General features: G+C 32.1%; 1 long non-coding RNA gene across 1 annotated transcript; it reads left to right on the top strand.

Annotated features, from left to right (window-relative positions):
* Window positions 1–6847: 6847 nt before the first annotated feature.
* Window positions 6848–8502, top strand: LOC136062582 (uncharacterized). Its single transcript, XR_010624307.1, has 2 exons — window positions 6848–7549; window positions 7876–8502. It is a non-coding gene; the product is annotated as an uncharacterized LOC136062582 (long non-coding RNA).
* The last annotated feature ends 2602 nt before the right edge of the window (window positions 8503–11104 follow it).

Genomic DNA, 11104 nt, shown 5'->3' with positions numbered 1-11104 from the left:
CTCTCTAGAACTCAAGAATTCCAACTTTAGGAGTAGTGAAAACTTACTTTCATTTTATGTGGATGAGTCCTTATATAGTGAGCCTTGGAGTGGTTACTTGTTTAGTAACTTCCTCAACGTGTGTGGAAGATAGAAGGTTCAGACTTAACTTCTACAACTGCTATAGAAGTTAGAATGTTCAATCTTATCTTCTACAACTGCCATTGGAAGTTAAGTATTTAGTGGGAAGTTACAGCGATGAATATGGAATTTGGTCATACTTCAAAATAGTAGAACGTGATCTGAATTACAAGCTTTTGTACATAAACCCATTCTGAGAATTTTCTTAGTGTTGAGGGGTTGTCTAGGTGCTTTCTTGATGGACGACCCTCATTCCCATGGACAACCTTCTTATAACGAGCTAACCTTTCTGACTTTGGACAACTCTTACGAACAAATTGGAGATGGTTCGATTTTTAGTTCACCATCAGTTTTCATTTCAAGTAGTACAAACTCTAAGGAACTTTTGACGTAGAAGAAACTTGAAAATTTTGTACGTCATTCATACAACTCTCGTACGTAAGAGATTTTTTTTTTTTTTTTTTTACTTCATTGCCACAGTTTTTATCACTTTAGCTCTACTAAAGAGGATTTAAAATTTCTCAAATTAAAAATAAAATATAATAAAATTTGGAGTAGACATCACTTTCTCACTATAGAAAAACATAAAGAAAATAATATAGTAATTCAATAATCAAACAAAATGTTTTAGAATTTGGAGCTACAATGATATGCTATCCTTAGACAATATATGCACTCACACACAAGAGTTGATAAAAGGTACTGTGACTTTATCTCCAGGATACGACCAAGTTTATTACGTTCCAAAAATCGCAATTTTGGAGAAGGCTCTAAGGAGTTTTAGTGTTTCTTAGAAAGTTTTTAAAGAAGAAGATATTTAAAGTGAGAGTTACAATCATTTATATATCATGGGTAAAGTAAACCATCCAAAACTATTTCCAATATTCATAATAGTTTTCATTTCAATTTGTACAACTTTTGGCCTGAACACTGTCAAATTCGTAAATTCTGCATATTCTTGTACAACACGCGTACGTCCGAGATGCGTACAACCCATAATTAATTTTGATGAAAAGAAACTTGATACTCTTGTACATATTATATACAACTCTCGTACGTTCGAGATTCTATAAACTTTATTTTTTCATTTGTTTGCCACTTTTTTTGTCACTTGCCCTCTACTAAAGAGGAATTAATGCTTTTCACATAAAAAAATTGGGAATAAAAATCTCGTTTTTGGTACTAAAAAAATATTAAAAAATATAATGATTCAATAATCAAACAAAACAGTAGATAATTTGGAGTCCCAATGAAATGCTTTCCTTACACAATTTGTGCACCCACACAACATTTGCTAAAAGGTTACTATAAATTTATCTCGAGAATACAAGCAAGATTATTCGGTTCTAAAAATAGAAATTTTGGTGAAGTCCCAGAGGATTTTTAGTGTTTCTAAGAAAGTTTTGAAGACATTCAAAGTGAGAGTTAGAATCATTTATATATCATAGGCAATGAGTTATAACCGTCCATAAACTATTTTGAATATTCACAAACGTTATCATTTCAATTGGAACAAATTTCGTCCGAAAAATTTTCAAATTCATAAACTCTGCAAAATCACCTTCAACACTCGTATGTTCATGTTTCGTACAAACTATGAGGAAATATTAATGCAAAAGAAATGTGAAAATCTCATATGTCGTACATACATCTCTTGTATGTACGTGATTCTCTAAACTTTTTTTTTTCCTTAATTTCATAGCCACAGTTTCTTTCACTTTACCTCTACTAAAGAGGAGGTAACACTTATCACATTTAAAAAAAAAAAAAAAAAAGTACTGCACATCAAATTTTCACTACCAAAAAATATTTAAAAAAAATATAGTGATTTAATAATTAAATAAAACATTTGACAATTTGGAACCACAACGAAACGCTATCCTTAGACACTATATGCAGCCGCATAAGAGTTGCCAAAATGTTACTACAGATTTAATGTACTGTAACATTAATATTCAAAAATAAAATGTAATTGAATTCATGTTATATAAAATTTATATTCATATTCACGTAATATGAATTAAATTTTAATATTCATAGTCATATTCTATTCACGTATTCATATTTAAAATTTAACCGTAATTTGATATCAAATTTAAAATGTATTTGTAATTTTGAAATTTATGTTGAATATGTGTTCACATTTGGGTAAAAAAAAGAAAGCAACATTAAGCTTGTTAAAGTCCATATCTATTCTTTTTTAAGAAAGTTATCTACTTATCTTTAATCCTAATATTTAGCTACTTACTATAGAACCATAAAAAAGTTTAAAAAAAAAAAAAAAAACTTCTCATTTCTCTCCGTGTATGTGTGTTAAAAATACTTAGTATTATATATTAAAAAAAAAGTAAAAAAAAAAAAAAATCTTAAATTCAAGCTTTCACAACTTCCTTTAAGATTAAGAAACTGTACGTAACATTTTTTGTCTTTTATTTTTTTTTTTAAATGAAAGGCCCACATTTGTTTTTGTTTTAGTGCTGTTATAAGTGTTTTTTTTTTTTTTGTTAGAATATATGTAGATCATGTGAAGAACATATGTCAATATTTTATGTAACTGGCTAATCCTTTGACAAAACGCACTTTACTTGTATTTAGGTATATCTAAGATGTGTTTAATACTTTAAAAAAACTTGTTTCAAGTTCAAGTGTTAAAATCATGCAAGTCTGTCCAAGAATCAAGTGAGAAAGTGTTGAATTTTAAAGCTTGATAGCTGCTCGACACCTAGCTATCTGTCGAGCTCTTTAGCTAATTCTTATCGCAATCTCGATAGCTTCTCGACAGCTAGTCGATCGATTGAGAAAGCTTCTATGCCTCGACACCTCTCAACATCTCCTCGATAGCTGTATCTGTCGAAGTTTAAAACTCGACACCTACTATCTGTCGAGATTACGGGAATTCAGATTTTTGATTTTTGGCCCATGTTGACATGTATGTGTAGGGTTTCTTTTCTCATAACTCTAGACCTATATAAGGCTTATTTTGGAAGCCGTTACATAAGAGAATACAAGGAGAAATATGCAAAGGTGACCGATGCCTTATTCTATTTGAAAGAAGTTACTGCGTCTTTTATGCCTTAGGGTTTTGTAACTAAGTGCTTCTTGATCTTTATTGTTGATGAAATGAAGAACTTTGCAGCCAACATTCTTCTTCCTCAAGTTGGTAAGTGAGTCACGTACTGGGATTCGTGCAAAAAAGTTAGTCACGTATTGAGATCTGTACATCAAAGGATGACGTTCATATATTGAAGAGTTCAAAGGTTTTGAAGCAGTAGAAGGCTTATGCTGTGAGTTCATCTACGGGTTTGTAGAGTCTAGGGACAAATGTTTTATATTAGATCTGAAACTTCTCTTTACTATAGTAGATTGCTTATCGGGAAGGTTTTCCCCAAGTTTTTTTACTGTGAAATTAGTTTGTTTCATTGGTTTTTCTGGATCATCATATCTTGTCTTATTTATTTTTCCACTGCATGATTTTGATATGATATTGATGTTTATTTGTTTTAACAAGCTTTATTTATAATAAATCTAATTAACAGCTTAGTTTAAAACTTGTTAATTCTATCAATTGGGTCTAAATTTCCCAACATTTTTTTTAAAAAAATTTTAATTTTATTTAAAATGTAGTGTTTTGATCCTAAAATTTTTGCCTTGTACTGCACATCTATAACAAAAAGTTAAAAAGAGCTTAAATATTAAATTTTAACAACTAACTTTTTGTTTTACGGTAAAATACTCAAAAAATTTGTTTTAGTTTTTTTTTTTTTTTTTTTGGGTTAAGGAAAAGCTCTAGATGTGCATCCACACCTTTTTTTTTTTTTTTTTTTCATTTTAGTGGTGTTGTTGTTCTTTTATTTATGACAACTATCAAGTTGTATTTAATCCTAAAATGTAGAGTTTTAATTCTAAAATTTAACAATATACTTCACATTCATAACAAAAAGTTAAAAAGATCTTATATGTAAAATTTAACAACTACCGTTTTGTTTTACTTTTATGGTAAAAAGCTTAATTTTAATCTAAAATGTAGTGTTTTAATTCTAAAACTAGTGTGCAATACTCTCTTAAAAAAAATTCCAAACAATAAGAGTTTAAATACTTGCTCAGTCCTAATTTGACTTTAAAAAGAAGTCCAAAAGAAGTCTCTCATGGATTGAGGATATCCAATATACATATTCACCTGGAATCATATTGGCTAGAAAAAGAAGTCCAAAAAAAAAAAAAAGCAACAGCTACTCCACCAAGAAGCTGTCTACAGGAAACTACATGGGCTAAAAAAAAGAGTTTGTGTTTTAATACATGACCGATAAACCTAAGAAACTGATAAATCATCCACGGACAATTATAAAAAGTATCTATAGGTCTTGAAAGTTCGCTAATTCAACTAGAAAAAGAGGAGAGTTGAGTAGAGATGAAGGTGGGCATGCGGATGTGGTTTGGGTAAGAAGCAGAAACCAAGGGTGGTGGCTTGTTAGGATTTTCTCATCTTCACACGGATTGATGAGCTGGCACTTCACAGAGCCATCGGATGCCTTCCGCGGCTGAGATTTGTGTTATTGCACATCTTACAATACCCTAGAGGTTGCATGAGATCTCAATCTATTGGTTGACTGGGCATAATGTAGACTACATGATTTGCGCCTGCTCTGTTTCTAGTCTTTCACGTGAATCTGCATCTCTGTTTTCGTGTTGCATCGTTCTAAGTAATTTTCTGTCCATTCTACAAAAACAATGGGCAGGCTTGATTATTGTATTTGATATCATATTCTGCCTTTAGATACTATTTCGTGTCCTTTGGTTACTGTATTGTGGTTAACATTTGCCTTTGGTGTATATATTATATATTATATCTTGTATGCATTTTTGGCTCTTACTTTGAGATAGTTACTGTTAGTGAAAGCTAGAATCTTGAAATTTACAGTAAGGCCGTGTCATATTTGAAATGTGACAGTCCCTGCATCCTTACTGTTTTTGGAGGTTCAGATTTGTTTTAGAGAGACTGGGGTGAGAGAAAGACAGAGAGGGAGAAAGACAGAAGAGTGACGGAAGGTTGTTTCTTCTAACTTCTGAAATGTTCTAATAAGATGTCATTAAAGTCTCAAGTCTGACGCATTGGGAGTGATTTCTTTTTTTTGAGAATTGGGATTTTTGAAATTACATAAATATCTCTGCCCTCTTCTCATGTTGATATTCATTAGTGTACTTTCCTTTTCTTTTCTAAATACCTACCGGTGCACCAACGCAAGATTCTCCACTACACTCTCAAACAGATCATGCTTAAAGCTGTGGTGATAATAATAATATGGTATTATGCCCGAGTTTTATATTTTTTACTTGAGATAATCTTTGATTGATTCATAGCCAAATAATTAATTAATTCTTTTTATCCCAATGTAAAAATTTAATACAAATGGTCATTAAAAAAAAAAGGGTGTTTTTACATATAAACTTAAATGACATTATATATAAAAACACCCTTTTTTTTTAATGACCATTTGTTTTAAATTTTTACATTGAGATAAAAAGAATTAATTAATTATTTGGCTTTGAATCAATCTAATGAGGAGAATTTTTGTTATGTCTACTTTTCATATATCTGTGATCTCTACAATTTGCAATTTGCAAATTTTCTACATATTAAACCCAAATGGTGATAAATTACACTTAAGTCACATGACTCAATCTTTTATAGGTGTCTCGGGGTGATTAGTCTTAGCTACTAAACAGTGTGATTAATCTTGGGTATTGTAACTATTTTAAATGTGTGTTTGCGCTTTGAGCCTGGCCTCCGAGAGGCTTGTGCACTTGACTCTTTTACCAACATTGGTCCCGACTTCCTACATGACAATGAGAAACATGCACAGTCGCATCTCCTATTTTGATGGCTATGTGAGAAGCGACACAATGTTATTGAGGGAATTATCCCATAGAAGTGACACTAGTAGCGAATGGAACTCAGAGGAGGTAGTTACCTACCATTGACAATGAAGTTGTATGAATTAGTAGATCACATCCAATGAAGTTATGGGTCCGTTTGGATAGCACTTATTGTTGCTGAAAGTTGCTAAAAACTGATTGTTGCGGAAAACACTGTAGTAAAATAATTTTTAAATGTGTAAATAGTGTTGTGGGACCCACTTTTAATATTAAATATTGCGTGAACAGTGTGTGAACAGTGCGTCAACAGTGAATTTTGTCCCCCCCCCCCCCAAAGTCAAAAAAACCGGCCCAAAAAAAAAAAAAAAAAAAAAAGGAGAAAACGTGAAATGAAAACGTGCCGCAACTTACCGTGCAATCCAAACGCACGCTATATATTAATAGTATATTGTTATTAATTTTAACTTGAACTCATTAGTAAAATTATTATTTTTTTATTAATAACAATATGTCACTTTTTTTTTTTTTAAATACTATAGGATAAACGTTTCTCTATTCAAATTATACAATTTTTTTATTGAAAATTTTGAAATCATTTGAATTATACCATTTTTTTAATCCACTACAAAAAAAAATATATATATATATATGGCTTTAGAATTTCTCCACAAAAAAAAAAAAAAAAAAAAAAAAAAAAAAAAAAAGTGGTGTGAACAAGAAAGGGCATGTCGCACACGCGATGGTGGTGAGAATGGACAGTGGTAACATAGTGCGGATCTAGTTCTCACCAGCGTGTTTCTTAAAAAAAAAAAAAAAAAAAAAAAAGAAAAAGAAAAAAAGGTTCTCATCAGCGTGGATCTAGGTGACACACATGCCAAGGATTTGCCTCGAGACCCAACCCCACCTTCCACACACTCCTCCAAGCTTCCTCCTCTATAAAACCCGCGATATCTTTCACCTTCAATACTCTTTGTTTTGCCGCTTCCCAACACCAGTCAGCCCAAACCCACCTTCTACTCTTCTTTTGTCATATATAAGAAAGAAAGTTGCCTTAGGATAAAAAAAAGACAGCCGTGGAACAATTACTTCAAATTAATGGTGCCATAGAGGTTTTTTGGATGACTGCCTCCATGAATGTCAATTGGGAAGGCAGGCCTACAGACATTGAATTTTGTTTTTCACATCCCAAATGCCAGAACCCAACAGAATTAAACCGAAGCTTCGTTTCTTTCAACGTCGACATGTTCTCTCTCTTTCAAGTGCTGCTATATTGTTGATTTTGTTTCTCTCATCCCAAACCGATCGACCACTAGGACTTTATCTGATGAAGAACAAGTTGAAGCAGCAGCTAAAATTGAATTTTTACCATCCACTCCATTAGTGAAACCCCATTCTTCATCATCTGGGTCAGAAACCAAACCCATGGAACCCGCATCGACTCCGGTAAAAGCCACACAAGCCAGATCCTTCACCATGAAGAAGAAGAAACGTCCAAACAGTGAAACGGAAACGACGCCGTCGAAGCGGGTCAAGGATGAGGTATATATATATATATGTAAGTCAGTTCTTCATCACTTTCTGTGTATGCGTATAATGCATTACTTCTTCCCATTTGTTTCTCTTTTGCCCCTTTTCCAGAGCATGTTGGCATGGCTCCTCTCTTGCCATTCATACTTCTAATTTTCATGGTACCTCTATTCAACAATGGTTAACTATCATCCTAAATAAACATAACCTCAAGGATCAAGTCTCCATGGAGTATTTGCAATATCTGTTTACACTCCTCTGTACCATTTGGAATCATAGAAACAAAGTAGTACATGAAGGTTTATCTCCTAACCCTTTACATGTGGTGCTAACAGCTCAATCCGTATCTTGCAGGTGCAAGACCTTGTACCTCATTCAATGCTCAGGAACCTCGCCTCAGAGTCCTAAACACAGATGTTGAACCCCAATCTGCAGCAGGAGCTTGGCAACTTATCCTAAAAGTTGCTGGTTTCCGTTGTACAAGAAAGAAAAGATGTGCTTATGTTTATGAAGCTGTTAACTTACAGGGAGCATGTGTGTTTTTTGGTATCAGCAATAGTGTAACTACGACAGCATTGGGGGTGTTGCTTGAAGCTATGGTGGAAGCATGTTTTACTGCTTTTAATCGTGGATTTCAGCAGATTTTGATTCTAAGTGATAGCAGAAGCCTCCTCAGGACTTTGCAGAACAAAAGAACCGGGCAGGATAATATTAGAGTTGCGGATCTCAATTTTTGTGTTCAAGCTGGCTAATGCTGTAAAATGATCATAGTCCCCTCTTTGCTTATCAAACCTTTATATCTTTTAGCTAAAGAGGCACCCTGTACGCCTCTGACCTTTAGCTGGTCTAACCCGGCTCTTTTGTGAAGTTGCGTTTTATGTTCTCCCTGTTTTATGGTATAAAAAAAAATGGTGTCCTTTTCATTTTTATTTTTTTGAGCAACTATAGACCGTCTTTGAAGTGTTTTATGTCTGATTAACTTATTAATTTTTTATGAGTTTTATTAGGTTACGTAGTTGTAGCATACTATTTATATAATAAAAAGTTTACCCATAAGGAATAAAACACTTCAAAGACAGTTTACAGTTCCTCAAAAAATAAAAATGAAAAGGACACCACTTATATAATAAAAAGTTGTATGTTGAAGACTTCCAAGGCATTACTACAGTTCCTTAAAAAATAAAAATAAAAACGACGCAGTGAGACTTATTTTGCTCAATTTCATGTATTTTGAACATTTCCTATGCGTGTATTTTGTATATTCAGCACAAATAACGTCTAAAATACATGAGTTCGAACCCACAATGGGACAATAGGAAAGACTAAGCCCACAATAGGCAATATAATAGATAATGCCGAGTTCAGGACAATAGTATTACTGGACTGGCCCGCAAATGGGCAGTATCTTAAAAAATATGTTGAATTTTGTTTCATAATGTCCCGAGGTTCTCTTGGCTAAGAATTTTGACCGGAATACAATGTTGGCGTTTTTTTAACGAAAACGTGTAGATTGCATAAATTTGTTTGAAAATGTCCCCCGGGACTTACTGGCTAAGATTTTTTTTTGGAATACAATGTCGGCGTTTTTACGCGAAAACTTGTAGATAAATGGAAAAATCTTTTGCAATAATAATAAAAAAAAAAGCTTAGTCAAACCTTGTTTGAAAATGCCCTTAGGTCCCACTGGCCAAGAATTTTGACCGGAATACAATCTCGACGTTTTTGCGCGAAAACTTGTGGATGGCATATTTAGATATCCAAGAAACAAATGGAAAAATCTTTTGCAAGAAAAAAAAAAAAAACTCTTTTAAATTTTGTTTGAATTTCTAAGGCCCTACTGGCCAAGAATTTTGACTGAAATACAATGTTTGCATGAAAACATGTAGATAATATATATAGAGGTCAGAGAAACGGAAAAATCTTTTGCAAGAAAAAAAAATTCAAGTCACATTTTTTTCGAAAATGCCCAAAGTACCTTTGCTGGGTATGAATTTTGATAAGAATACAATGTCGGCGTTTTTGCACAAAAACTTGTATATAAAATATTTAGAGGTCCAAGAAATACATAGAAATTTTTTTTGCAAAAAAAAGAAAAAGAAAAAGAAAAATAGAGGAGGTTTTTTGTTTACCTTCTTCGAAAACGTTTTAAAAAAAAAAAAAAACTCGGTTAAATTTTTTTTGGAAATGCCCATAGATCCTACTGGCCAACAATTTTGACCAGAATACAATGTCGTTGTTTTTGCATGAAAACTTGTAGATGGCATATATAGAGGTCCGAGAAACAAATGGAAAAATCATTTGCAAGAAAAATACAAACACAGTTAAGTTTTGTTCCATAATGCCTGATATTTTCCTGGCCAAGAATATTGATCAGAATACAATGCCAGTGTTTTTGCACGTAAACTTGTAGATAGCATATTTAGAGGACAAAGAAATAAATACAAAAATCTTTTGTAAAAAATTAAAAAAAAAAAACTTGGTGAAATTTTGTTCAAAAATCCCCATAGGTCCTACTCAGGGCCGGCCCTAGCCCTAGGCCAACTAGGCCATTGCCTAGGGCCCCTTTACTAGAGAAGGCCCCAGATTTTGGGGCAAATTTATTTATTTATTTTTTATAAATAAATATTTTTGGGAGATGTTAAAACATTTTAGTTTACATTTTTTTTCACTTAAGAAGGTTGAAAGAATTAAGTAATGTTAGAAATAGAGATAAGACAAATTTAAATAAATAAGTCTTCCAAACAGACATGTTACTAATCACAAGTAATTCAAATAGGAAAATGTTAAAAATATTATAAATTTTACTACATAACTTTTATTTATTTAATTATTTTTATACAAGATAAAAATTATACTCTAGCTTAATCTAAGTGTATATGTTTGCGAGACTCTCTTCTAGTGATTTAAATCTCGGCCATTGCCCCCCACACCCCACAAGAACTTATACTTGTAGAGTAATCACTGCACTAAGAGTGCATGATGGTTTCCATAACTTTTATAATTTGATGTGACAATGAATATGATAGGTAGATTTTAACAAACTATTAAATGCATTTTTGAATGAATATTTGTGATTGGTGATATATCTTTGTAATTCTCATGTTGTAAATTTTATAATATTTTTAGTATTTTTATAAGCCTCATGTCATTGATCACATTTATTGCAACACCAATTTGAAGTAAAATTTATTATAATTTTAGCATTTTCTCAAAAAAAAAAATCATTTTAAAGATAAAAAGAATGGATTTAAAAAAAATTTATTATATAAAATGCTAGTTAAATATTATTTAAGTGATAATATAAATGCCCCGTTTAAAAATTTCGCCTTAGGCCCCCGAAATGTTTGGGCCGGCCTTGGTCTTATTGGCCAAGAATTTTGATCGGAATACAATGAAGGTATTTTTGCAATGAAACTTGTAGATAATATATAATCTTTTGCAAGAAAAGAAAAAAAAAAACTCAATTTAATTTTGTTCGAAAATGCACCTAGGTCCTTTTGCCCAAGAATTTAGATCATATAATAAAAAAATACGCACTAGTAAAACTGAGAGAAAAAAATAAAAAAAAAAATAAAAAAAAAAA

Source organism: Quercus suber, unplaced genomic scaffold, assembly GCF_002906115.3.
Source record: "Quercus suber isolate HL8 unplaced genomic scaffold, Cork oak 2.0 scaffold_429, whole genome shotgun sequence".
Lineage (NCBI taxonomy): Eukaryota > Viridiplantae > Streptophyta > Magnoliopsida > Fagales > Fagaceae > Quercus > Quercus suber.
Note: the sequence above shows the minus strand (reverse complement) of the source record. Positions and strands in the feature narration are given on the sequence as shown.